We start from the raw sequence: 7,119 nt of genomic DNA on the forward strand, positions 1-7,119 counted from the left end.
AAATATTGCATCTACATATATTGACAATACATCAAACAATGCTGTAATTTTTGCTTTAAACATCACACACAATTCAGAAAACTCATGAGGTGAAGGAAAGTCTATGATATCTACCTATACTTACTTTTTCTCTTATTCTTTATTCCTTCCCAATGCTCCTAGATTTGTTCTTTTCCATTTCCTTTCTTTAAGAACTTTCCTTAACCAGTTTTCCAGGGTAAGTCTGCAGGTGACAAATTCTCTTGATTTTCCTTTACCTGAGAATGTCTTAACTTCTCCTTCAAGCCTAGAGGGTAATTTTCCTGGATATAGAATTTGGGCTTGAGAGCTCTTTCTTTAAGCACTTATATAATATGGTGCCTCTTCCTCCTGGTTATTTCTGAAGGTGTCTGCTGTCATTTTGATTGTCTCTCCCCTGTAAGTAGGGTGTCACTTCTCTTTCACTGCTTTCAAGATGTTTTGTCTTTGGTTTTTGGAAGTTTGCCTCTAATGGGTCTTAGTGTGCATTTCTTTGAATTTGTGCTCATTGGGGTTCCCTAATTTTCTTGAATCTAGGTTTATGTAACTTGCCAAATTTGGGTAATTTTTACTTGTGATTTCTTTGAATTTTTTAAGCCCTGTCCTCTTTCTCCTCTACTGCTGAGACTCTCATGACACGAATATTAGATCTCTTATTAATATCCAAAGAGTATTCTTTTTATTTCACTATGTTTTCTCTGTATTATTCAGAGAAATTTCTTTCTTGGGTAATTTCTTTTGTTATATTTTCCAGTTCACTGATTCTTTCCTCTGTCCTTTTTATTCTACCATTGAGCCCATCAGTTAAGTTTTGCATTTGGTTATTGTATTTTTTTTTTTGGTTTCAAATTTTCCATTTGGTTCTTTACATCTTCCACTTATTTGCTGAGATTTTTTTGTTGCTATTTCATTTGTTCCAAGTCTGTTAGATAATTCTACCCTCTGTGAGATCTTGGTGTTATGTGTTGATTGTTCTTTCTCATTCAAATTGAGATTTTTCCTGCTTTTAGTGTGACAAATGATTTCTGATTGTATCTTGAGCATCTTGGGCATTATGTTATGAGACTCTGCATCTTATTTAAATTATTAAATCTTCTAGTTTCAGTAGACTAGTGGCAGGTGGGAGTCCCTTCTTTGTTACTGCCTTATCTGATCTTCATTTGACTGTGAGATAAATGAGAAATTTTTATTGTGTTAGGCCACTAAGATTGAGATCGTTACAGCAGCTAGTATTAATTAACCAAATACTTTAGAAAAACATATATTTGTTTATCTGATCTATGCAGATCACCGACTCATTTCTCATTTTTTTTCATTAATGGACACAATATAGCATATGCATAGAAGATGTGAGGGTGTGGGTGGGTAAATTTGGAGTGAGGGAACAGTAGCTTCTATCTGTGCTTATTCAGGGGTACCAAGTAAATTAGCATTTCTTTACTAAGCCATAAAGCTCAGTGTGATTATTTCACCCCTGACCCAAGAAGAAAGTAATCTCCAATTGTGCACTGGTGAACATTTGCCTTCTGGGATACTCTCCTGTCGTTGGACTCAGGGTAGCAGTTCTCATGGTGTGAAGAGAGAATGATATACCCTACATTGAAGAATGTTCTCTTCCCCGCAGGATCCAGCCTGCTGTTTGTAATAAACTCTGAAATGTGTGTCTAGCAGATGCTGCTGACACAGGAAGCATGTCACGAAGTACAATGGTACTGCTGTGGCGCGATGGAGCAGGTGAGTCTGTTAAATGATACAATCTGCTCCCCTCTTCCACATCAGCACTCAGATCCCGGTTTCAGGAGCAGCCACTAGAGCCTTGTCCTCTCCAAACCAGGTTTTCCTCTTCTCCCTGATTACAGGGAGAGAGTAAGGTGACTGCCTCCACCCCCTCTACAAATTTGGTAGTCCAGCTCTGAGCAGAGGGCCCTGTGCTTCAGATCCAGTGGCGTTAGGTAGGCAAAAGCCTTTGGTAATCTGTAACTCTCAAGTATATGCATGTTGTGAGGGCAACCACAGGAGATTTTGAAGTCAACCCGCTTCTTTTTCAAATCCTGTCTCCATTGCCTTCTAGCTAGGAAATGTTGGGAATATTCCTTCACTTCTCTCATCTTCAGTTTTCTCAGCTCTAGAATGGAGCTTCTAAGACCTATTCCTCAGGGTGGGATTAAGAGAAAGAACATGTGAAGCCCTTAGCTCTGTGTCTGTCCCATAGGTATAGCTCAGTAAATGTTAGTTTTCCTTCCTCTTTTCCCTTTCCTACCTGCACAATGTTCTCTAGGTACAGCACAGAGACAGTTATTTCTTGTGTCCCTGCTTGTCTCAGTACATTTCTGGGTATCTGGAAAGAAACTTCTTCAAGTATGGTTATATAAGCTTTCCAGCAAGTAACTGGCTGCTTTGCTAAAGGAAGTCAACTCTTTAAATAATGTCCCCATCCTTCTCCACCACAGAGTCCATTGGATCAAGAGAGAAGGGAGGAAGTCGAACGGACAAAGCCCTAGACTAGGTGTCAGAAAACCTTTCCAGCTGCTGCAGTATTGATGAAATTAGAAATCACTCCAGGTCTCAGTTGACTTGGATGGAAAATGGTGGTAACGGTGCCCATAGAAAACTTTGCAAAATGCAAGATCTAGCACAAATATGAGGTATTTTGGTAAGGATACTTTTTTGTTTGTTTTGCTTCCCCAGGTTTTCTGTATGTCTAGGTATCTGTGCCATATGCACCTTCCCTAGGTCACAGGAAAGCTCTGTCGTATATACAAGGGCAATGCTATGGCTGGGCCATCCGTCCGTGCCCCTGGACTCACATCATCTTTCTTTGCTCATGTCAAGAATCTTTGATTGCAAGCCCAAAAACCAACTTTGGTTTCAATGTATGCTACTTTAAAGCATCCCCATCAGCGGAGCACAGAGGGAGAATGTCCTCTCTTTCCACCAGGTTTTATTTTTTTGTACACTTGTTTCAATTCAGCCACAGATTCCAACATGATTTGTACATCTTTGTTAAAGTTTACCACTCTCCCCCTAGTTCAGGGCTGGCCATTTTACAAATAGAAAAGTCTAAAAGGTAACATAGCCAGCAGACATGAAATACATGTATGGATAAGGTGTCTGAGATATTGTCACCAGGGGAGTCATCTGTTTGAATTTTCTGACTTTATTTAAAGAGTCTAACCACCTTGATATTTATTTAAACTTGAATTCAATTCCATGAAGGTGTAATGTTCCCGTTGTCTCCCTTCTGTGTTAACAGAGCTTTGGTACATTTGAGAATGTATTTTCTTACCGTTGGAGGCTTTCAAACCTCTGCTTTATTTCACAGCTGTCTACACTTGAGGCCACGTTTTTGGACATCTACTTTTAATTTTCCTGCCTTCTGCCTCTTTGGAATCCATTCAAGTTCTCCTCCAAAGCTATATGGGGACTCACTCGGGGGGCACCATACATTTTTCCAAGGAAGAATGCTGAATTTTGAAAAGGGAATAAAATAACATTATGGAAATCTTATGTTCCAACTCTGTTCTGACTCATTAATTCTCTCTGTGTGATTCCTCGATGATCCAAATCATCTATATGCCTTCAAATAGGCTTTGCTTTCTTGAGTTGAGTTTGGTTCCTTTGTACGTTTCCTCTGCAGTCTAAAGAGTTTTCCTCAATCCTTGGACTTTGACACAATGTAAGCTCATGTTTGACTCCTGCTGCTGCTTTTTTTCTTTTTCTCTCACTTGGGTCTCCTGAGCTAAATGGATCCTGCACAATTTATCTCATGCCTTATTGCAGCTGTTACCACTTTGCTCCAAAAATGTTTTCCTCATATTCGATTACTTTGTCACTCAGGCTTATCGTTATGTTGACATATTATTCACTCCTGTGTCTCGTTAACTTAACATTCTGATGTGCTGTACAAAATAGCAAACGTACTTGATGTCTTGAAGCTGCAGCCCTGTGTGGAAAAAAGGGTTTATTTGTAAATTTGTCACTCTAATTGAACACTTTGCAAATCTATTCTACCATTATTTCATTTCTTTTGATTCTGTTTAAGAAGCAAAGAATGGTATATTTCTGGGGACTAGTAAAATTCTTTTATGCAGTAATAGATATTCCAGAAAGAAAAAAAGTCCATTAATCTCTGTTTCCTTCCTTTATTCTCTTTACTTATTTCCAACGGCTTTCTTAGGATGCTGGCAGTAGATGCCATGATATTTGTCAAGATTTATTTTTAGATTTCTTTAACCAAGGAGGAATCTCTACCTTTTGATAAGAACTCAATATTCCATTAAGTTCTTACTAAGAGGAACTCTCTCTCACAACTACTCTTAGTTTTCATGTCCCTAATTTTATCCTGTTGTTTCTGGCTAGAAACTGGAAGAATTTTACCTTGTTTTTTTGTTTGCAGAATCTTATAACTGCAAAGAAGCCTCAAGAATGTCTGGCCCATCTTCTCACTTTTTCAGATACCAGAGTTCAGGGGGGTTGAGTGGATTGTCTGCTGTCACAAAACTGGTGTTAACAGAACTGGAAGCAAAACTCATGCCTTCAGATTCCCAGCTTAAATCTTCCTGCCTCTATGATGTTCAGAGATGTTTCCTTTGTTATTGTCAAGTTCTGTGAATTTTCTTCTTAGAATGTGTCCCTTGGATGTGCCTCAGTCTCCATAATGCCCAAGTTGGTTAATTCCCATTTTCAGTGATGGGACACTTGAACAGATAAAGACTTGAGAGAGGCATAGATTGGTTCATTCACTCCTTGAAGCCAGGAACGGCATCACTTTCATCTTGGTAGCTCTAAGCTGAGAACCATTCCTAGGACCTGGAAGGTTGTCCATAAACAATTGTTGAAGAAATGAATGAATTAAAAAAACAATCTCTTGTCTTACGACCCTGTGTGAACTATGAGACGTGTAAAAACCGGAAAAAAATTTACTGCCAACCATGAAAATGTAATCTTGAAGCTGAAAGCACAGGTGGGAAGTAGCAATGTAAGAAACTATATTTAATTGCCAGAATACGAGTGCTGTAAAAGTTCAGAAATGAAAAACTAATTTAGTCAGAGTCTATAAAAATATAAGAAGTGTGGATAGAGTCAACACCAATATATGTTGTGAAAAATAGAAAGTGTTTCTAGTTTGAAGGGCATATCTTCTTGACAAATAAAGAAAGGAGAAATAAAGGAAAAAAGTGTTTTTCAAAAGAGTAAATAGAGAAAAACACCAGTAACCTAGGGATAAGAGAAGGAAAGAAAGCAGAAATTGTTTGACTAATTTAAGTCATTTCATGAATAATAGATTCATAGCTTTTATTTTTTTGAGCAATCATCTGATTTATAAAAGATGCAACAATACTTAAAATGATATAAAATACTGATTTCAAAACATCAAAAAATGAGTATATTTAACCATACTCAGCTCATAACAGAGCAAATGGGTAAGAAGAATAATTCATACTATAGCATATTGTTAATATGAACTGGCAACAGAAAAAGTTGGTATAAGAAGGCAGGAAACTCTTTTAAGAATTAGAACCGAGGGGCTCCATAATCATCTGGCATCCGCTCATTGTTGTACCTATGGTTAGAAATGTACATGATGGGAACTCCGGGGATCTTCTGGATCCTTTGTTAAGGTCCAGGTCAACTGTGGCCACGATGTAACATTTGTGCTGAGTTACTCTGTACTAAGCAGTCATCTGCATAGGTTCCTTTGTGTGCGTGGCAATCCTTCAAATCTTGGATCCATGGCCAACACGCACATAAGAAAATGCTCTGCATCACTTGCCATCAGGGAAATACAAATTAAAACCACAATGAGATCCCACCTCACACCAGTGAGAATGGGGAAAATTAACAAGGCAGGAAACAACAAATGTTGGAGAGGATGCGGAGAAAAGAGAACCCTCTTACACTGTTGGTGGGAATGTGAACTGGTGCAGCCACTCTGGAAAACTGTGTGGAGGTTCCTCAAAGAGTTAAAAATAGACCTGCCCTACGACCCAGCAATTGCACTGTTGGGGATTTACCCCAAAGATGCAGATGCAATGAAACGCCAGGACACCTGCACCCCGATGTTTATAGCAGCAATGTCCACAATAACCAACTGTGGAAGGAGCCTCGGTGTCCATCGAAAGATGAATGGATGAAGAAGATGTGGTCTCTGTATACAATGGAATATTACTCAGCCATTAAAAACGACAAATACCCACCATTTGCTTCAACGTGGATGGAACTGGAGGGTATTATGCTGAGTGAAATGAGTCAATCGGAGGACAAACATTATATGTTCTCATTCATTTGGGGAATATAAATAATAGTGAAAGGGAATATAAGGGAAGGGAGAAGAAATGTGTGGGAAATATCAGAAAGGGAGACAGAACACGAAGATTCCTAACTCTGGGAAACGAACTAGGGGTGGTGGAAGGGGAGGAGGGCGGGGGGTGGGGGTGACTGGGTGATGGGCACTGAGTGGGGCACTTGACGGGATGAGCACTGGGTGTTATTCTGTATGTTGGCAAATTGAACACCAATAAAAAATAAATTTATTATTAAAAAAAATCTTGGATCCTTGGCAATCCTTAAAGCCGCTCGATAATTTTGCCCCCATTTCTCAATTTCAGCCATCACACAGTCAGTTATACAAGGGATACACCAAGTTTGGCTTTAATGGAAAAGTTGATAAAGTTAATATCAACCAGGATGTGGTAAGGTGGGCCCAGCTGTGTGTAATATTGGAAGAATAAGCAGGAAGGATGTTGGGGGACTTCTCTTTCCTTGAGTGCCCCGGGATCTTTCTTTTCTTTCTTTTTAGGTTTTCATCTATCCTTCTCTTTAAGCCTCTGATCTCGGAGACTAGGCATTCGCTTCATGGTCACATACTTTCTTGCTTTCTTTTGCTCCCTCATGTTCACGCCGCACTCTTGTTTCTTCCGGAATCAGATTCATAGCTTTTAATTCATGGTTTAAGAATGTAAATCATTTTATTATGTGGGTTTTAAGAGCATCTCATGAACGTACTCCAGGGCTTCTAGTCTCACTGCTGAGACCTTCTACTAAGTAGGGCAAATAATTTTTCCAATTAACTCATTTATTACAAGCTAAATACTCATTAAT

At 38.9% G+C, this 7,119-nt stretch overlaps 1 pseudogene; it reads right to left on the reverse strand.

The window, feature by feature from the left end:
- Nucleotides 1–5,532: 5,532 nt before the first annotated feature.
- Nucleotides 5,533–6,911, reverse strand: LOC121474501 (annotated as a pseudogene).
- Nucleotides 6,912–7,119: the final 208 nt, after the last annotated feature.

The sequence above is a fragment of the Vulpes lagopus genome, chromosome 13 (genome assembly GCF_018345385.1).
Source record: "Vulpes lagopus strain Blue_001 chromosome 13, ASM1834538v1, whole genome shotgun sequence".
Taxonomy (NCBI): Eukaryota; Metazoa; Chordata; class Mammalia; order Carnivora; family Canidae; genus Vulpes; species Vulpes lagopus.